Here is a 22,376-nt window from a genome sequence, read left to right on the forward strand (position 1 = left end):
AGCTCTGTGCTTCCCCCTCTAGATGCAAAAAAAAATTCTGTTTGTTCCATCTCTGCTACAGCCTCTTTTTTCCCCTGCTCACCAACGAGCTCCTGCCTGAGCTGGGCTGCAATCCTAGTGGCACAGGGCTCCCACTGGGACACTGTCCCTATACAGGGGGACAGCGGGTGGTGGGACCTTTAGGGCCACGGGGGGAATTTGTCTCCTTTTGGCAGTGAGGGTGTTTAAATGGAGAACTCAAAGGAGACGTGGAGCTGCATGCACGCACGTTTTGCTCAATGCAGGGCAGCTGAGCACTTTCTTTCTGGGACTTCTCTAGCACACATACATCCAGTGGAGAAAAGAGGGGACAAATCTGACCAAACCCAGCCACACGCTCCTCGCTGTGAGTCCAGGATCTGTTTGCCACCCAGAGAGTGGGCACGGCAGAGGTCAGCCACGTGCACACGAGGTTCTGCTGATGTTCCAGCCCCTAAAATGGGCACACGTGAGAATTAGCACGTGGTGCCATTGGTGACATCATGCTGCCCTTCTCCATGAGCTGCTCTGATGGTTTTGGGGTGTCCTGCAGAAGTTTTGCCCCATCTGCCTGTCCCCCACCAGAGAGAAGTCCATGAGGGTGGCTGTAAATCAAGAGATTGGGAGAAACAGGGATCGGGTTCTTCTTATTTCCCTTTCTTTTTGGAAAGAGTCACTGGAGTGGAGATGGGTTGGGCTTTGAGGGGTGAGGTCTGCATGCCTCTCTCTCTCTCGAATGCATATTTCACATTTAAACCAGAACAGACTCGTAGAAACTTTACTCACATGATGGAGGAAAAAAAAGGCACTGAGCTCCAGCAGCAACACGCTTGGAGCAGGCTGGATGTTGGATCACGGCACGGAGACCAAACCCATCATGGGCAGTGCTGACCCACGGGAACAACCTTGGGACTGGACAGTGCACGGAGCAGAGAAAGGAAGCCTGGATGCAAGGAAGACACATAATAAAATACGTGAGATAAACAGCTGAAGTAAAACACAAATAAATAAATAAATAATAAAAAGGAGGAGCTGGGGTGGGTAAAGCAGAGGGAAGGTCTGAGAGAGGCAGCTGCAAAAAGTGAAAGAGCAAAACTGGGTCTGATGCACCCAACATCACCAACACCGCCCTGTGCTCAGCCCTGCCACATGGAAAGTCCTTATGTCTCATGGCTGCAACTATGGGATTGCTTCTCTGGTTAGACTTGTAGGGACTTCCAGGTTACAGCCTCTTCTGACACTGTGCACAAAGACAGCACACAACACTGGAAGATGCCTACCTAGAAGCCTTCAAACATTTCCAACAGGTGGCTTTAGGTCTGGGCTCCACCATTCCAGTTTTCCCCTCCCACAGCCCTTAACCCAAAAGCCCTTCCCACACACCATCAGGGAGCATGAACCATCCCCACAGCTTCTCTGGGCTCTGGATGGGGCCATGGGAATACAGAGAATGCACCCATCCCCATCACAGAGTCAGAAGAGCTGATGAACGCAGACGAAGCTATTTATTCAGCAGCCCACACGCTTGGAATTGAGCTCAGCTCCCCAATCCCCATCCTTCTGCACAAAAACAAATAGAGAAATGAACGGACCTGCCTCCTGCTCAGGAGGGGTTGGGGAGCTCCAGGAGAGCTCTGCTACCCACCACACCTCCAAACCCCTCACTGACACCAGCAGGGGCTGAGCTCCACCAGGGCCGGTTCCTCCGATGCCAATGAGTTTGACCAAAGGGATTCAGTGCAAGCGATGAGCAAAGGCTGGTGTGAGCTTACCCCTTCACCACGTCCCTGCGAAACATCTTTAAATCTCAGAGCTTTGCATAATCACGTTTTAAACGATTCAAACCTGGCACTGCCAACGTTCCGTTTGCACATTGCTTTCTTGCTGCTGGCTCGTTTGTGGTTGTTGTTGTTGTTTTCAACCAACACAGCCTCCATTTTCCTTTGTGCGATTCAATCACACTGTTCCCACCTCAGCTTGATTTCTAAAGGCTGGGTACCCCCCAAGCCTTATTCTACATACCCAGGAACAGTGGCCATATAATGGGGGCAGCGCCCAGGGGTTCGTTCCCATCCCTGGCAGCCCTGCAAGCAGCAGCAGAACCCATCACCGTCACTCTTTTAACCTCTCCTCCCACACTCATCCCTCAGGCTCTGTGTCATTGTGGTGCTTTTCTCCAAATCCCTTCCCAGTGGGTTTACACTTGAATGTCATTGCAGTGCCCAGGCTTGGGCACTGGGAAACAGTGCTGCGAGAACAAGCAGGAGAGAAAGAACAAGGGGAGTGTCTCCAGGGCTGCCTGACACGTGGCCTCAGCATCTGTTGCCCCCAAAATATCAAAAGGCTTTTACACAAGGCATGCACAACACAAGGCTTCAGCTTCTCTGCAACTGGAGCTGGCTCCAGCGCTGGGTCCCCACCAATACCATTTTGGCTGGGGCTTATCCCAGGCACATGGGGCCATTTCTCCCAGCTCTTCAGCTGTAGGATCCCCCTGGATCTCCGTTTTCCATGTCACGTGGATATTTCTGCCCTGTCACAACCAGCCTTCCCAGGCTTTCTCTGCATGTCTTTCCTCCTCGGTTATTTTCAGTCTCTGCCTTTCTGGAACTAATGAACGCATCCAGCAGCATACAGGAAGGGCTGGAACAGCCACAGGGACTAAAGGGAGCAAAATCACACCCTGGAGGGTGGCACACAGTGGGTGCTCCCCAACCCTCAGCCTCACCCTGCCCATTTGCAGCTTTCCTTTCCAGCACTCCCTGCAATATGGACCACGCTTCCCCTGTTCCATCCCCAGCCCTTCACAAGACACTCTCTCCATGAGGACGGATGGAAATGACCCAAACCAACCTTCTGTTATCCTCCTTTGCACCCTCCTTGCTGCCAGATCCCATTGAGGTCCCCCCTGTGCTCAGTCCCAGTCAGACCCAAGGAGTCATCGCGAATTTCCCCCTTTGCTCCAGCCCTGCTCTGCTGTTCCCCATGGCCTTGCTGTTTTCTCATGGGCTGTTTGTCTATTTCGGAGCCCCTAATTGCATCTGACAAGGTCTCCTAATTGTCTCCACTGATTTTACCAGAGACTGATTTTAAAAGCAGCTCAGTAACTTCGTCACTTCAATATCACTGCTGAATTCAGCTCCCTCATTTATTAATGGGCCTACTCTGGCTCTTTCTCCCCTGATATGTTTGCCAAACCCCTTTCTATTTCTCTTAACCCCTTTGGCTAACATTAACAAGCAAAAACTCAGTAATATTTGATATTATATGTGTATAAATAAAAGCAGGAAAAGATCTTATTCACTCCTGTTATAGCTACTAAAGCAGGCCTAGGGCTCTGCAATAGCAGCTTTACTGCATACATTAAATATCTCCATTACTTTATTAATGTGCAGAACATTGGTATTTTATTGGATAGTTTGGTTATTTACCTTATAAAGTAACACATGCATCACTAAGCACAAAAAGAGGGTGTTTAATTCCCCCTCCTAAGGTCTGCGCCTCCACAAACCGAGTCAACATGAGACCACCAAACCCCAACCCCAGGTGCTATAAACGAGTTTGCTTTCTTTTCCAATAGATGGGGAGGAGAGGGAAGAACAGCAGAAGCATCACTCACTGGCAGGAGCAGCCTCCTGGTGCCAGCTTCTTGGAATCACTGAGTCATTAATTACGGTTGGAGAAGACCTCCAAGATCACCAAGTCCAACCCCAACCCATCCCCGCTGTGTCTGCTGAGCTTCACCCAGCCCACAGCCAGCAGAGGGAGAAGCAAAAACTAGAACAAGCCAAAAGCCAACACAAAAGAAGGAATTCTCTGTCCTTCATACATTCATGGACATCTCATCCATGGTTCAAACAGTGCACCAAACCATCAGCAAAACAGTAACAGCCAGACCCGCTCAGTGACCAAAAAGCACCTCCAAAAGTCCTTCAGATAGGACTTCCAAAAGGACATTAAAAAGAATTAAACTAACCTGGATAAATCAAGTCATCCTTGATGAAAGAGGCCAACTTCCCAGCTCCGTGGTCCGGGTTTTTATTTATCTTCCTTTAAATCGCTGCCTCAAAGAGTCCCCAAGCTGGGCACCCAGCACCACTTCTGGATCCCCACAGAGTGAAGATGAACAGCAACAGAAAGAGCTCCTGGAGGGTCCCATCCCCACAGCTCAGCACAGCAGCTCCCGTGGCCCCCCATGGAGGAGGAGGGGTCCTATGGTAGATGTAATGGGATGAGCAAAGTGAGCACGTTTTGGAGCTGTGAGACACCTGCACTGAGCACTCAAGCAAAAATTCACAACATTTGCTTTTCTGGCATAAAATGTGGAGAGAGATCTCAAAAATGGGCACATGGGGCTCAGCATAGCAGCTTATCCCCCTCCAACCAGTGCTGGTCCTGAGGCACCATATATAGGGCACCATAAAGGCACCATATGAGGCGCCATAAAGGTGGCCCATGTTGGACAAAGCCCTTCTCAAGGGGCCACAGTGCAGCACAGGGACGAGCACGAGGAGAAAGGATGCTCAGACCCCACCTTTTCCATGCACAGCACAGAGGGGCAGGGTGGCCACCCTACAGCAGGTCTGAGGGGACAAGTGGCATTTCCATCCCTGCTTTCTTCCCATAAACATTCTTTTTTCAGGGGCACAGCCCCCTACATTCCTATCCCCCTTCCCATCATCCTCAGTCACTCTCCCTTTTTTAAGCATCCAGCTTCCTCCCACCCACCTATTTTTAAACCCAGCCAAGCCAGAGCAGGGGGTCCAGATCTCCTCTTTTTATTCCTGGGGGCTGTGATTTGGGGTGAGACAGGGAACAGAAGCACCTGCTGAGCTCCCACAGAGCACCAGCAGCCAGAGCAGACCGAGGGCGGGAGAGCAGCTCCCCTTGCAAAGTCTGTCCTGTGCTGTCTAATAACACAAGGTGTCATTGTATACCCAAATCAGTGCCTGGAGCTTTATTTATAACAACTGAAACACAAAACCCAGCAGGCCAGAAAAGGCGGAGGGAGCGGGAGAGCAGAGAGGGCAGGGAAGCAGCCGGGCGAAATCTCCCGATTTAGTGGGATTTGCCTTGAGATTTTAAAGCTGGATTGAGGCAGGGAGGATGTGAGGGGCCACGGGAGGAAGAAGGAGAGATGAGGAGGGAAGAGCAAGCTGGTGCTGTGCTGTGGCTGCAGCAGGGTGACAGCACGGGGCCACGGGAATACTTTGACTGCAGCCCCCACCGCCCAGCACAGGGACATGGGGACAAGCTCCCCTGGGACTCCTGTGCTTTTACAGCTATGCCTTTCTAAGGGCCACTTGGGGGCTTTTCAGCCACTCTCTTACCCCAGGAATAGCACTGCAGCTGGTTCCAGAGGTTTCTCTCTCACCCTGTAACAGCTTCACACCACTTCTATCTGCAGACTTGGTAGGAGCCACCCGACAAGGACTCACCCAGCCCAGCAGGCAGCAGTCCCAGCGCTGCCTTAGGCTCAGCCCCAGCACCCACAGCTTGCACGACCCCATTGCTATGTACCCTTACCTCCTGCTGAACTCGGTGGGAGCAGAGGCGGCTCAGCACCGAAAGGTCCCAACCCTGCACTTACAGCACGGGGAGATGCTCCCTCATCAGGTGGGTCCAGATGTTATCAGCACCCCCAGGAATTGGCTCGTCTGCTCCCCGAGGCTCCTGCTGCTGGTGGCTGTGTTGGTGGAACAGCTCTCGTGCTCTGCTCCATGGCTCCTGGGCAAAGCCTGGCAGCTTCACCCAAACTCTTTTTCCCCGGCAGCTGCCAAGCATTGTACCGGAGTGGGTGAGGTGGGAGCATTTGTGTCCCATTCTTCTGAGTCAGGAGGTGGGAGGGAAACAGTAAACAGCTGGAGGGGGGAAAGGGGAAGGTAACCTGGTACAGTGCTGCAGCTAGGGATGCCGCTTGGTGTTCACCTCCTGTGCAGGCAGATATTTAAATCACCAGGTGCAAAAAGCCACTGAAAGTTCAGACTGAGTCAGAGCTTCAAAATTTGACCCATCAACAGGTGAGAGAATGAACAGGCTCATTAAGAGATAAAGCTGAATCTATTCTTGCAGCCTCTTTTGCATCAAATGCCCCTCTGGTCCAGCTCTGGTCCTGCTGGAGTCAATGGGAACTGAGCTCCTTGCAACAAGACACAGCCAAGCAACAAGAGAAATTCATAACCAGAAAGGGAAACAACTCCCTTCAACTTGACCAAGGCTTTAAAACCTCCCTCTCCTCCTGCCTCATCCCAGTATTGGTCTCAGAGGTTCCCTGACTCCATCTCATGTTCTCTCACTCATGAGCACCCAATGGCAGCAGCCAGCATTGGCCCCACCAGGCTGCATGCAGAGTTCCACCTGCAAAACTGTGTAAATACCTGTGAGGAACAACCAGATCCAGAGGGTGTTGCTTCCCCAGGACAACTTGTCTGTGTTCAAACCGCGACCTCCAGGAACTGGATTAATTACAGAGATGTTGAGCGTGACTTTGTCTGCAGGGGCAAGTCATGTTTGACATCCCTGCCAGCTGGTTTCAGGGCTGGAGGATGAGAGCAACCTGAACGATCTGTCTCTGTGCTGTTTACCAGCACAACTCATTGACAGTGCATGTTTTGGGGAGAACAGCCTGCAGCAAAGCTTCAGCAAGCAAAGCCTCACACCCGAGCAGCCACACACTGGGCAGAGAGAAGCTGCATTGCAGTGCCACGCTGACACACAGCATTTGAAGCAGCTGCCATTAAGCAATGACCAAGTTTCATGGAGCATCCAAGCAGAGGATGGCTTAACCTATTTTTTTTTTTTAAACACAGTACAGATCTCCTTAGAGAAAGGAAATGAAACAGCACGTTCCTCAGCCTGATCCCACTGATTTTAGCTAGCGTGCAAAAATCTGATATGATTTCTCACCTGCTGATGGGTCCAGACCGTGGGAGGATCACACAGTCGGTCCCACAGATGACCCTGCAAGACAGGGTTCCCCAAAGGGGCAGCTTCCCCTCCCCAGCCCCCCATGCACCTGGCTACATGCTGCCCACCTCCTCCCGCTGTGGGGCTCTGCCTCCATAACTCAGAAACCAAACAACAAAAAGACAAGCTGAACTTTGAGGCCAAAAAGAACCCAAAAGGAAAAGGAGGGGGTTGGTTAGGGAAGGAATCTGAAGTTGCATCACTTGGAAATACCCAAGTGTTTCAGAAATGTACTTACATGTTCGACTTCCTGCTGCCTTTCCAGGAAACCGCTTGGGAACAGCAAAGTGACACCAAAAGGAGCCCAGGGACATTTCCCTGCACCAAGTAAAAACAGCCTTGAGTTCCACACAGACAGGCCCACGTGTAAAATATTCCCCTCCTTGGAGGTAGGTGCTGTGGGGGTTTGGAGCTCCATGCAGACAAGCGGGGCTAGAGAGGTTTGAGATATAAACCAATCCATCACTTTTACCCTTTGGATGGCTTCAAAACCAATCTGTAGACTTTCTCCATGGTATTTCAAACACTCCTAAGGACACGGACTAAAACGAGGTTTCATTTTGTTCAACAGAAGTGACCGTGACGCTTTCACGACAAGGAAAATAAATCGGAAGGGGGGAAAATCTTATTGTTCAATACAAGTTATGTACTTTCAGGAAACCAGGCTGCTTCCCAAGCTGCTCCCATGCACACAGAAGAGCTGCAATCAGCTCTGAGAAAGAATGCTCCTGCCATGCATCTCACAGTGACTGATCTGGGTTTGGCTGGTTAGATGGAGTGGTCTTGGCCCTTCTCACCCAGCCTCAGCGTAACAAAACCTTTTTTTGTCCACTCACATGAATGTCAAACAGCCTTTTTTGGCCCCATCCAAACTGGTCTTGAGCACCTCCAGGGACGAGGCAACCATAACCTCTCCGTGCAACCTGCTCACCCTCCAAGGTCTCCCTCCTGTGATGTAGAAGCAGAAGGCAGTATCCAAACTACAGACATGATGCTTCAATCCCTAAGACCACTGGATCCATCCAGGACTGGCTCAGCTTGAGTCCTGTGCCCACAGCACCCAGCCCACCCCATCCATCCCCCTCTGATCTGCCTGGTGCTCCTCCTCCCTCCTGCACAAAATGGTGCATGGAGCAGCCAGGCCAGGTGTCTGTGCAGCGTGCCAAGCAGCTCTGCCTCACCTGCAGCAACTTGTTGAGGAGGGGAAGCCGCGTCTGCCCTTTCTTGTCGGGCTTTCATCTGCCTGGGGAGAAAGGAGAAAAGGGAACGGGGAAGGGTAAACACGGCTGAGGCAGCTGCAAGTCCCGGCAGCTGAAGGGTTGAGCAGGTGATTCAGAGCGCGGGGGCCTGCAGACACCCTGCCTGCTGCTCCCAGCAACGTCCCACTGCATCAGTGCTGCTCTATAGGGATGCAGCATGGTCCCAACAGCCCCTCTGCCCAGCTGTGCCACCAGCACAGACACAGACACAGAGAGGAGCACAGTTCAGCCAGTCTCGCATCCATCCATACCTCCATCAGCCTATCCACAACCCAATATAGAGGAAAGAACTGTTTTGCCCCTAAAAGGGCCAGACGGGCAGGGACTGCCTCAAAACTAGGCTATGGCTCCAGAGAAGCCATGGGACATCTCCCCAGGCACTGCTGCCTCTCCCACGCACAATGAGGGGCAGGAACCAGGCCGGCCCCACACGCCATGCTTGCCCCATGCCACCCACACAGCCCCGGCAGCCGCCGGCCCCGCAGGCAGGGCTGGACAGGCAGCCCCAGTGTAAGTAATTATACAGTCATAGAATTGCTTGGATTGGAAGGGAGAGCTGCTGGGCTCACACCCACTCTCCATCCATCCATCCTCCTCAGCTGCCACCTGGGGGCACAGGGTTAGTGATGGCAGGGTACTGTTTCGTGGCTCTGTGGGGACTTCTTGGTTGCTGGGTGAAACCAGAACACTGCAAATGCTTTCCCCTGCCTGCCTGCCCCCTCCTCTGCATTCAGAGCATGGCTGTAACCACTGCAGCCCGGTGTCTGCCTGAGCCTCAGCCCCAGGGAGATGGGCAAGCCAGTCCAACCAGGTGAGGAGCCATGCTCAGCTGGGAAGCATGGGGAGACCTGTGCTCCCAGTTACCTCCCAAGCAGGTCAGGACGAGGGCCCTTCATCTCCCAAGCCTTTGGCCTAGTTATTTTCATTCCTGTCCCCACACACCCTGCCTGTAACAGCAGGGATCGAGATGCCTATTACAGCACAAGAGGCACTGCCCTGTCTACCAGGTGTCTAGAGGTGAAGCGGCCAAGTCAGAAAGAAAAGGGCTCTGAGAGGCCAACCTACAAGTGGAGAATGGCTTGGGTTAGAAGGGAACTCAAACATCACCTACTTGCAACCTCTGGCACTGAGTCTGATCTCATGGGCTCAAGGCATATTTCATAGAGTCACTCAAGATGGAAAAGACCCCTCAGATTCCCAAGTCCAACCCCAACCCAGCCCACCATGCCCACTGACACGTCCCTCAGTGCCACATCCCCACAGCTCTGGGATGCCTCCAGAGATGGTGACCCCAGCACTAATAACCAACCTGAATTTGAGTTAGAGGAGATGAGAGGATGGAAGGTCCCAATTGCAGATGAATACACCAGGCTGGGTTTGCACATACACACGCTGTGCTCAGAGCTCAGTGCTGGCATCCATCATCGGGAGAAGGCTCTGAAGGGACAAAACTATCCCCAAAAAAGTCACATCAATTCCCAGCTGGCACTTCTTGGTGCCCCAAGTGGCACCTGCATGTGGTGAGGACTGAACATGCCTCCAACTTTTAACCTAACTGACAGAAGAGGGGTATGTAGGAGCGAAGAGAAAACCTGTGTGTGTAGGAAGGGAAATATCAGAGAATAAAAAGCACCAAAAGAATGAAACAGAGGGGAAAAAAAGGGTTGGGGAAAAGAAAAATGTGGGTAGAAACAGTCAGCTTGGCAGCAGTTATAACTTCCTTACGTTCAGATCCCCATATCGATGGCTGGAGATGCTACAACAAATGTCACCTTCATGCGAGCACCAGAACTGCAGTTTTCTCATCTATTTTCTTTTCCTCCCCACCCTTTTTGATTCCTTTTTGAAGCCTGTTCAGAGCATAACCTGTTGGGGGCAACCCCGGTACCCAGCACAAGCTGAGCTTTTCTCATCGCGTTCCCTCTCCCCTTCTCTCTTTGTCCTGCTCTGCCACACACCGATCCCTGTCAAGTTTCAGGCTGATCCAGAGGGAGATGCTGGTCCTGCCAGCTCCAGCATCCAACTGCTCTTCCCAGAGCCCAGGAGCTGCAGTAACCATAGAAACTGCATCCAACGCGCAGGCTCCGCTGGGGGGGCACGAAAGGATGCTCATATGAACACAAGGGGCAGGTAGGGAGCAGGCAGGGCTCCACCAAACCACCCCAAACTGGGGTCAGCACAGGGCGGAGAGGGATGCAGCAATGCAGGAGTTGTTTGGCTGCAGGCTGAGCGCTGGCTGGTGGAGCTGACGGTGCATTTTACGGCGCGCGGGGAGAGCGGTGAGGTAATTGGGAGGATTCTGTTGCAAAGCTTTGTCTTGCTCTGCCCTGCGCTTTAGCTGCACAAGAGATGGGTACCCGAGGCTCCCGCTGGCCCGAGAAGTAATCAGGCATTAATCCTTCAGCTCTTTTTGCACCATGAATATAAACAGGCCAAATCCCATCCCTGGCTGTGCTGGCGAGAGTCTTTATGTTGATGGCACTGGCAGCAACACGCATACCTCCAAGGGCAAGATTTGGACCGGCACAGGCAGTTAATGAGCTGATCCAAACCTTGCATTAATTCTGCACATCTCCCGACGCAGACGCAGCCCCGTTCAAGCAGCATCATTCAGAACAGGCTCCAACCGAGACCACCTCTACAGGCACCTCACGCTGAGCCCTTAAATCCACACACAGATACAAAAGAGGTGCGAGTTTCGGATGCACTGGGCACAGCAGATGCTTGATGTCTGCAAGAGCCAGGCAGCACCCACTGCTGTGCCAGGAAAGCAGATCAGAGGGGGCTGAGGAAGGGGAAGCACTACCTGCGGGCACAGCCCATGGACACAGAGGAGCCTGAGATTAGGAACTAGGATGGCAGCATAGGGAAATAGCAATTGGGTACAATGGGGACAGCTTGGCAGCTCCACCAGTTTATAGGGTGCAGTGCTTGTCCCCTTCACCTGCTCAACGCTTCAGCACTGAGTCACAGCACTGCTCTCACTGGGGCTCCCAGTCTGCAAGGAAGCATATGGACATACGGGAAGGTGGGGGGATAAAAATACCAATACTTCTGCACCATTTTAGCACAGAAAACAAAACAAAACAAAAATAAGTCTGCACAACTGCCAGCCCCTCCTCTTTCATTTCCTGCCCCCAGCCCCACTCCAAGACATAAATACTCCACGCAAACCCCACACGCAAACAAGCTGCGACCTCTGGATAAAGAGGCTCAGCCTCCAAATGGCCGCACTGCTCCTATTTTGGGCTCTGACTCTGCTGAGGTGGAACAAGCACAGCTCAGCTGGCCTCCCCATCCATAGCCCACAGTCAGCCAAGCCCCCAGCTCCAGCCCTCAATGGCCCCATTGTTTGGGGCTGGGAGCTGCTGGTCTGTCCCGTCTGGCTCCCCAACATCCGGCAGGGCACGGGAGGACCAAGAGCCCTACAGCCCCTGAGTGGGAGGGAGAAGAGAGGAGGGAGCTGCCCCAGCAAGGCAGGGCTGGTTGGGATCCCCTCCAGTGAGGCACTTGGAAGCTGAGCCCTTCTCTCTCACTCCAGAGATAGAGCTTAAAATCTCCCTTCTCCCCCAGCACTCTCACTTTGACTTGCTGAACTGGGGAGCGAACACAATCACTCCCAGCTCCAAAAAAGAGCCAGAGATTGCAGGATACACACAAACCCAACAAGCCACCAGGAACAGATACCAGCCCAGGCTGGCATCCAGATGGACACACTCGAGTGGATCACAGATCACCAGGAGATAGCAGCACCCGGGGAGCACTTGGAGACAGGCCAGCCCTCCCACAGCTCAGCATCCCATCGGCTTGGCTCTGCCAAAAATCAGAGCCCTTGAGATATAATGCTGAGCTGCCCAGGCTCTGCTTGACACACAGCCACCCCCCACCCACAGCTGATATTTTCCAACAGGTCAACATCAGTGCTGCTTTTGAAAGTCCCAAGAGTTTCCCCCTGAAAGATGCAAGCAAAGGGTTGAAACAATGCCCTTCCTCATGCATCATCCTCAGCAAGCTTCAAACACCACCCAAGGAAAAAGCTGGAGAATAAAGAAGCCCAAAAAGAAACCTAAGTCCTCCAAGGCATTGTCATTGCTGAGCCAGAAGGTCTGAAAATGCCTTGGGAGCAGCAGTGGAACATCACTTCCAATATCAGCACTGGTTGCCATAAGGGACTGTCCCTTTTGTTGTATTGCATCATTGTGATCCATTTTGTTCCTGCTGCCATCACTGCATCACCCCACTAGGGCCACTGTGACCAATTGCCCAGAGAGGTGATGGGTGACGGCTGCAGGCACCCGAGGGCAGAGCTGGACAGGGCTCTGAGCACCTGGTGGAGCTGTGGGTACCCCAGTTCATTGCAGGGAGTTGGACCAGTCAGCATTTAAGGGTCCCTTCCCACTGAAATGATTCTGTGATCCTATGATTTAGCCACAGCAGTTGGGGTAATTCCCTGCCAACGCCACATCCACCACATCCAACCAGCCCCGTGCAGCGGTGCCACCATGTACTGCTTGACCTGGCGAGTGATGCTTAGCGATACGAGACATGCTTGCTTTTTGCACAGCTCATTTCTCTCTCCTGCATGAGAATAGCTTTGCTGGCAGCGCTGGGAGCCCACGCTCAGTAACAGCTTGTTGGAGCACAGAAGTAGCAGGGCAGCCCGGTGTGGATGAGCCCTGCTCTGCTTCCTGCTGTAGACAACATCGTTGGTGTTTAAGCAGTGCTTGTCCTGGTGTGAGGCTGGGCAGCCCCGAGCAGAGAGCAGTAATGCAGAATCCTCAGGTTTTTTTGGATTTTCTCTCCAACATGTGCACACAGGCACCGATGGGGGCGGGGAGGCCGAGGCTGTGCTGATTTATTGGAGGAAATACAACTTTAAACCCATTCCCCCCTCCCATTAACTCTGCAGCTTTTCAGACGCAGCATTAGCAGCTCTCGTGCTATCCACACAGATTGTCGGCTGCTCCTTGATCCCAAAGGAAGGACACAACCAAGCCATCCCCAGGTCCAACTACAGCTGTTAGGCAGCTCCCAAAAAAGGGAGCACATTCCTCTGCCTGGACCAGACTCCATGGAGCAAAACCCATTGGTACAACACAGCGAGGGTCACACACGCAGCCCTCAGCCTCTTACCATGCTCTCCTTGCACTCCCTCAACGCCTGCTCTCCACTTTCTAAGTATCTCTTCAATGGATGAAAAAAAAGCCAAGCAAAAACGTAACTGGACTTTCTCTTTTGGAGTCTTTCCTTGTAGGACTTCTCTTCTGTTGACCCAACACCTCCCTGTGCATCTTCACTTAGCAATTGGTTCTTCCCCTTGTCTTGATCTCCTGTATCTTTTAGTCTGTTCACAGAGGAGGATCCAGCAGCTCAAGTCCTGGAAGAGCCCTGTGATGGGCTGTGCAAGCTCAGGCGATGCTTTGGCGAAGCAGGGTTTGTGGGTGTTCTCCCCCATGTTCTGCAGCAGAAAACCCTCTGGTTGCCCTCTGTGCTGTCAGCCCCAGCTCTGGGTGGCTGGGACATCCCAGATGTCATACAAGCATCCAGAGCTTTAGCAGCAGAGAGCTGCATGGTAACATTTGCATTCCTTCTCCAAGTGGTTTCAGCCTGAAAGCAATGCCACATCCAGCAGCGAGAGCCCTGTGCCAGATCCCTGTTCCGATAGCTCCAGAAGATGACTCACCAAAGAAGTATTCAACCCAGGATCTCCCCATCCAAAGGGAATACCCAGCGATCTGATCTCTCCAGCATTATATTTTACTCAGCGCTTAACACTGGCAAAACACTCGATAGGGCCCACGGGGATTTCTCTATCTGCAAATCCACTGCCTCTTCTCTCCATTCCTCTCCAAGTTTTCATTGTTGCTTTGGATTTGACTTCAGTCAGCTTTCTTTTAAAGGTATGAGGCTGATACGTATCTATGTAGAACTTCTAAACCTACTGACCCACTTCCAGCCAAGTTTATGGGGGCAGGTGGAGACACTGGAGATAACATTCCTGCAGCCACAGAGCGCGGCGGTGCACAGGGCTGGGTGCTCTCTGCTTACACATCACGTGCAGACGCTGCCATTTTCCCCAGCCATAGGGAAACAAAGCAAAACAAGCTCAGAACGGGAGCTTATGGTTTAAAACTCAACTGGTAGACAAGGAAAGCAGAGCACTCCTGGTGTGACAGCAGTCCCTGCAGACACACACTGTGCCTCACCACCGGGTGCTCTCCCAAATGAACCAAAAGGACCACAGTGCTAATGAGCCCCAGGTAAAGAGCAGGAGAGACCAAAGATGCTGCAAACATCTTGTGTTCCTGCAGGAGCAGGGTAACGTCCCTCAGGGATGGCTGGGAAAGCGACCGTGGCCCACACTGCAGAACAGGGCTCCTGCCAACACAGCAGGGTTTGGGATTATAAAGCTCGAGGCAGCGATCCCCCAGACAGAACCTGGGGCTGCAGCATCCCTGAGGAGCACCAGCACACCCCTCCCTTCACAGCACGCCTCTTGCTGTGCCCAATCTCCCCGTTTAAAAGACGGCAGAAACAATTTCAGGTGCCTGATTGCTACACCGAAGGCTGCAAAGAAAAAAATAATCATCTTTCCTTGCAGAACGCCTGGAGAAGCCCTGAAACACGAGATTAAGGATTCAACATCACCCCATCAATTCCTCTCCTTCAGCAGCTCCTCCAGCCACCCTCCTGTGCAGGAACAAGGTGGGAAAGGACACATCCCAGCCTGGAGGTGACCCACACGGCACCCCAGACATGAAACCACTTTGCACTGCCCTGCTGCAGGATGTCCCATTCCATTAGGGACAGTTCAGTGTGCCTGCTCACCCCACTGGCCACCTGATTTGCACTGCCTGCCCTGACACAGCAATGGGAGTCTATGCCAGAAGCACCACGCTATGATCTGATCAGCCCATTTGATATGGCAGTGCCTGGTTCAATGCCCATTGAAATCAAAGGCCCTTTGATCTCATCAGGCACCAAATCTCAGCCCCTCTTGTTCCAGCCGAGCACAACCATCCTGTTATCACCAGGCATTCCAGCAGCTTGGGCCACCACTACATAAACAAAGGGCGTAACGCTGGGTTTAACCAATGCACCAGCATGGCTTTTTCTTAACAGTTGTGAACGCCTTTGGAATTCCATTGCAGAAGGAGTTCAGTGCTATTCAGAGCTTCAGGAACCACTCATAAATGCAGATCTCAAAGTGCTACACAGACAGCAATGCACTGCACTGCAGGTCTCCCTGGAGAGGTGGAGTGGGGCTTCCTACAAAGTGAAAGTATAGGGAGAATACTTTGGGTCTATCCCAGAAAGTCTCAGCATCCAATCATCATCATGCTCTCATAGAGGATGCAAGCAAGAAATAACTACCTTGAGGAGGAGAGCAGGAATCCAACCTGCTGCATCCAGGCTGCAATTCTGAGGGACTATTTACTTTTCTTTTGCTTGTTCAGGAGCAGAGCCACCTGTGTTAGCAGACACATCAGTGCTTGGCTCTGTGGGACCAAAGGCTGAAAGGCTGTGCAGGAAGGAAAGCACGAACCAGAGATTGCTGTGTGCCATGCATATAGCTCAGGATCATTGCTGGGAGCCTGATGTATCATGGAGAGAAAGGGGACGTGGGATCCCAAACTCACAGTCCTCATGGAGATGTGAGAGGCAGCAGGAAGACATCCACCAGGATGGACTCATCTCCAGCTTTGGGGTCTGCTTGATCCCAGGAACCCCATAGGGTCAATAGAAGTTGCTTCCCATTCCACTCTGCTGTGAGAAAGAAAATCCCATCAACAAATAAAGAAATGCATAAAACAAAGCACCGAGGCTGGCAGAAAGGAGAAGAGCCCCTTGCCAAGCACACTCAGCACGTCTCACCGGACAGTAGTGTGGAGCAGCAGCAGGAACAGCAAACAGAGGACTCTGCAGCAACAGCACCAGGAGCCACAGGGCGGGTGGTTTATAGGCCAAAAAGTGTCTTTATAAAACCGGATCTTTAAATATTTGCTCCGACATGGCTTCCAAGTCCCATCTGCTGCAGCAGTTAAGCTCTTGCAGCCCTTGCACGTGGCGGTGCCTGTGTGCAGTGTGTCCCTGCTCCAAAGGCAATGCTGATGTTCTCATTCAAACCTGAGGAGCAGAAGAAACAGGTTATTCCTTTCCCACTTCTCAAAGGGAAGCGATATAGCAAGATAGTTAAATGACAGAATCTGTTCCTTTCAGTGACACTGGACACAGTAGTGTCTAAACAAGCAGTGAGAAGTGGGGCTTAAGGAGCCCACATCAGAGGGACAGAAGGACATGCACACAAATAAGCTCATGTCCTGCATAGCTCTGAACAGGAAAGATCTCGAGGTTCTGAATGAGGCCCTTCAGAGCCCCTTCCAAGCCCACTGGTCTGTTCCTTTCAGCAGCTCCAGACTTGCAAACCATGCGTCACCATGTAAGGAGAGCACACAATGCAACAGAAGAGCTCCTGCATCAGCCATTGCTGCTGACTCCTTAGCACGGGCTTTTTAATGGGATTTGCTGCAAACTCCCTCAGTGTTTTTGCACAATCAGCAGCCCCCAGCTCCACACAGCCCCAGATGCTCCACTCCCTCCTCCAGGGGGTTCTAGAGGGTCCTGTGATGACTCTCTGCACAGCCTCCATCCCCATCTCCTGAAGGCTCTTTGCCCCATTCAGGGGCAGAACCTCCCAGGAACAACCCAGCACCATGCAGGGAGCAAAGGAGAGCAATTCAGGCACAGTCTCCAGCCTCTCCAATGCTCTGACACTGCCCACACCCCAGCTTTTTCACCAACTCAAGTCACAATGTGCCTGATCCTCTAAGAGAAGCACTCAGCAGCATTTAGCTGGGTACCCATCCACACCAATACTGCTTCCCAACAACAGCCTCTCTGCAGCCGAGGGGTGTGGGCTGTGCCCCCCAGCACCTTCCCCCAGCCACTCCAGGGCCAAAAAGGTTCATTTGCTTTCAAAGAGCCTGAAGGTGCCTCTGCAGCACGACAAACTGCAGAAGCAGCAGCCAGGCTGCTTCATTTGCTGCTCCTCTCCTCCCCTATAGCTCTCCAGCAAAGCACAAGATCCTTCTGCTTTGCACCCGGTGCTGCCGAGCAGCCTCCATCTCCCCAGTTGGAAGAAAACCGCTGCTTCTCCCCTCCCGTTGCGCTGCATCTGCTGAGCAGCTCGGGAGCAGCCTGCATGAAAGGTACTGACAAAATAAAGTTGGATTGTACTGCATTATTGAAAAAGTGACCTCCAGTGGTCAATAAAGCCTTTGCCCACCGTTTCCAGGCAGCGGTGCCTGTTGTCAGGCTCTGCCTCTGTTCAGCAGGACGGCGTTCAGTCTCTCCTGGTCCCAACTCCCACGAGTGGCTCGTTAAAACTCAGAGTCTGCACTTTGGTAACGAGGAGCTCAAAGCACTTTAATGCACGGATGCAATCATGAATGCAAACAGGCTGCAGGCAAGAGAGCAGCATAACAGCAGTCTGTTCCCCCATCGCCATCCTCGCAGCTACTGGCTCTAGGCAGAAGCACGGGTCTGATAAGAGAAGTTGGCAGAAGGTGCTGTTCTAGGATGAGGGCTTTTTCAGTTTCACTGCAAACCCTCGTCCATGGGGAGAGGGAGAGTGGATTTGAGGGACACATTCCTGCATCATAGCAGCACCGGAGCAGGTAGCACACAGGTTCCCTTTGAAGATGCCCTGCTCTGCATCACTGCGATCCCACCCCTTTCACATTGGGATTCTGTGAACAATTGCACAAACAGCTTCCTCCTACTCTCCCCCCACCCCAGCTGTAGGAGGCAGATCTGCCCCAGCCACATGAGGCACCACAGGAGCAGGTTAACCCCAGAGTGGAGCAGGTGCACCATCTCCCCACCTTCCCCTCCCTTCACATGGCTGGGGGCTCTGGGTGAGTTTTTCTGCTTGGTGGGATTAGCTTCAGGTAGAACCCAGCTGCAATAAGCTGAGCTCCTTGGGACATTAGGAGAGGATAACCCTCAGAGAAGGGGGAAGGCCCTAAAGGCTTCTAAGGATCCCCCTTGCTTGCTGGTGCTGCCATGGTGAAGGCTGCCTCATCCCTTCTGCTTTGTGCAACCAGCCGTTCCATGTCCTGCACCATCTCAGGACCAGTGCTGCTTTGGGATGCTGTCCCACCTCATCCAGGATCCAGGCAGAAGTGAGGAACTGCCTCAACACCTCCATGAGCCAGGCCAGAGTGGGAAGAGCTCCCACAGCTTGGCAGATGCTCACAGTGTGAGCTGGAGCCTCTGCAGCATCACCTCCCCTTCCCACCAGGGAAATCTGCACAGGACAGATAACAAGCTCCACAGACACATTGCAGAGGGGGTCACCAGCCAGTGGGGTCTGGGAAACACAGGCAATGAGGTGGGGGAAAAAGCACTAATTAACCATCTCCTTCCCCATGGGGATTGGTGTAGGCAGCATGAAAGATTAAAGGTCTCAAGGATGCAAGAGGAGCTGGAGGGGAAGAACCTCCTCCTGTGCATGGGCACAGATAGGCACACCACAAAGCTCATAGGTACAGCCAAGAGCAGGGTGTCAGCTGTGGATATCATGCACAGGGAGAAGAGATAACCAACAAAATGGTGCTCTCCTAAATTCAGCATCCACCACGAGCATCATCCCCAACCCTTCACCCTCAAACACACCCCAGAGCTGTGCAAAGCTCATTGCCATCAATGCCTGCCCTTTCCATCTCAACCTATTTGCCAAACTCCCTCTTGTGCCGTGTGCCAGCAGCACAGACCAGGCTCCACTCCCAACCCAAAGCAACGCACCCAAAGCACAGGGACAGCAGTTGCCTACACAGACCCTGCAGAGCAGCCGACCATTGCATGCAGATGCACAAAGCACCAGTGGGTACGAGAGCAGGACCCAGCATAATTATTGCACCCTGTTGGTAGAACAGCCACATCCCTCCCTGCATTATTCCATGTTTCACAGCTCTGGGATCAAGAGGAAGGGCAAAGCTCATCGTCCCCCTCGTGTAGGCACTTACCGGTGCCTGGAAGGTGGCATTGCTCATGGAGGATGGCAGCTCGGAGCTCTCCAGCCCTCAGCATCTGGCACCGCTGCAGTACCAAGGGCAGCGCCGGGCTGTCGATCTGCTCTGCAAAAGGATGCACATTATTCCCCAAAGAGAAGTGAATTGTGACATTTAGAGGGGCAAAAACACGAGGCCAACCCACCCTTCACCTGCAATAAAACAGCATGGATTTGTGGTGGCCACACATGGACGGAAAGAAGGTAAGGTGAAGACAAACCACAGCTGGCACCGCTGCAGAGGGTGGTGGCCCAACAACTTGTGCTCCTGAGGACAAGGACCCTTCTCCTGGTGGGGTCACTCATGGTGAGGGCAGCAATGCAGGGCTGCCTGCTCCAATGGGATGGGATAAAGGAAGGAACCAGGGGTTGGGATTTTGCTTTGAGCACCTTGTTGCAGCAGCAAAGAACAAACAGACCAAGCAGATTCCCCTCTGCTGGGAGGACTCGTCTGGGCTGTGTTCAGTCACACAAAAAGCCCATTGCTCTCCAGAGGTGAGGATATGCCTTACTTGAAAACAGGATCAGAATCATGATTTGGGGGTGACCGAGGCAAGCAGCTTCACCTCTCCATTTCTTTGACTTCAAACCTACAGCATCACATCCAACCTCATGCCCACTGCTCCAGCCATGGCACATTGGGTCTGTCAGGTGAATCTGGGCCCAAGTTACAGCTCTGCAGCTTTAGAAGTTTTAAATAACAATAAGTCACAGCCCTGCATCTCAGACCAAACTCCATCCCAGATCGCCTGAGCCTCAGCCAGGAGCACTAAACCAGACAGGCAGGACCAGAATATGTTCCCATCCTACCTCTGCAGCAGAGCCCCAGCTCCACGCCTGCCCCTGGGGTGCCGTCTGGCAGGCAGAACAAGGCTTTGGAGGCAGCCTTAATTCTGAACCCTGCCATCAGTGGCAGATCCTGGCTCTCGATTCACCCAAGTTAGGCCCTTTCCTGGGGGCTGCAGCTTGCAAAGGGCAAGAGAAAGGGACACAATCAGGGGCCATGCGAAGGAAACAGGAGCAAGCTGCAATAGTTGCTCCCTTTCCTGTGCTTCCCTTTTGTCTCTGCAAACCCTCTCAGCTTCACTGGTGAGCAAGGCTTGACCAAAAAGCTGGCTGCAGCCAGCAGTAGGGCTGTACCTGCACGTGTTGGTGAGTCAGAGCCGGCTGGAGACACGCACTGAGCACTCCCTTTCCAACTTCTGCCTCCTTGAAATGCCCTCACCATCAGTTCCTGCTCTTTTTTTTTTTGCCTTCAGTTCTAATGGGTGGGGGAAGTCAGGCTTCAGAAGGGAAACCTGTCATCTTCCCATTGCATTTGTGCCCGAGGTGCAGCACCCTGTGCCAGGTACTCACCAAGGGCACAGCAATGTGCCTGGTAGCAGCACTGGGGCACAAAGCAGCCCTGCCACCTGCCCCCTGTGAGACATCTCAAGGGCAATGCATGCCCATAGGATGCCTCACATGGATTCTGCTTTGTGCATTTGAATTTCACTCTTGTTCCAGGCACCAAGAAGCAGGGCCCAGATCAGCACAGAGGCACAAGATGTTCTCTTCATTGCACAACCAAAACCCAGGCTGGGCTGCAACACATGGAGGCAGCTCATCCTCTTTGAGGCCTTTGGTGAGGAGGAACACCTGGACCAACGCTGCACCAAACCTGCTGTGCCATGCAGAACCCCAGAGCTCCCTGCACATCTCTGAGCCAACGCCTCCAGCAGCAGCCTCTCCATGAACCACAGCCACCTCCTTCACAGCTTCCCAGGTAACAGAGCAGGGCAGGCTGGACCTGGTGCTTTCATAACAAACCTGTTTTCTTTCTGTCAGCCACCTGCAACAAAGAAAACCAGGCTCACAGGCAGCCAAAGGAGATGTAGTACCTATTTGATTTTCTATTGTATTCCTGAATAGTAAGTTCAAGCCTATTCACAGCTGATTTGGTTCTGTTTTCGGTGCCATTTGAGACCCTCGTGCTTCACAGAGAGATGAGCAGAATGAAGAGCAAGGACAGTCACAGGGAGCCTAGAAACCCCACGTGGTGAGGAGCACAGAGGCTCGGAACAGGAGAGCCCACACTCACGAGCTCACCCCAGGAGCCCACATTTAGAGATGGGAAACAGATTCACTCCCTGCCAGGAGCAGAGGGAAACATCAAGGATAAGCAGGCAGTATTTTGCTGATAGGGGCTGAGTGTGGGAGGTTGTGCTGAAGCTCCCTCCCCAGAAGAAAGGGCACAGATGACTTACACACACACACACACACACCATGGTCCTGCTGGGTTGCAGTCCTGCTCTCCCTGCTGGACACCTGGCACTGCCTGGGGAAGGGCTCCTTCCCCACCTGCTTAGGAGTGCATGCAGACCCTCAAGCATTCATACGTAGCATAGGACAAGATATTGGGACACAGCAGGCACCAGACTGCTACAAGCTTCAAATAGTGGCTCCAAATACAGCAGTTTGGAGGACATGTCCAGTGTAGATGCTCTTGAGGTTCCTCCCCAGCAGCCCTCAGAGCCAGCAGGGCACAGAGAAACAAGGAGCCACACTTTCCCAACAATAGCAGCCAGGCTACAGCGAACACCCAAGCAGTTTAACTTGGAGACAAGACCTATTTGATTGCATTTTCCCTCTGCCCTCCCTCCAGGTAGGCAGAGGCCCCATGGCATCCCAGTGTACTGATGTGAAAAGGATGCTCTGAGCAACATCTGCTTGCAATGGAATAAGGAGGGACAAATCTGAATCACAAGGAGCAGGACCAACACACTGGGAGCTGCATGGGGAGCTCTAGAGAAGCACTGTCCTTGCACCCAGGTGGCAGAATGGCAGTATCCACTCTTCACTTTCCCCTGTGTAACTTCGCAGAGGAGGGGCAGGGCAGGAGGCCCCCAGCAAACCATTCAGCCCCATCACCCCTCTGCAAGGTTTTCCACTGCAGGATGAGGGCAGGAGGCCAGAGGAAAAGGGGCTGCCATTCTCCCAGCCTGTGAGCCAAGGGGATGCACGTGACTCGGTGCTGGCTTGGATTTCCAAGCCCTGCCACGGCACCAGCTGCTCCTGCCCGT

This window comes from Coturnix japonica, chromosome 21 (assembly GCF_054131305.1).
Source record: "Coturnix japonica strain WE chromosome 21, WE-NBRP24, whole genome shotgun sequence".
Taxonomy (NCBI): Eukaryota; Metazoa; Chordata; class Aves; order Galliformes; family Phasianidae; genus Coturnix; species Coturnix japonica.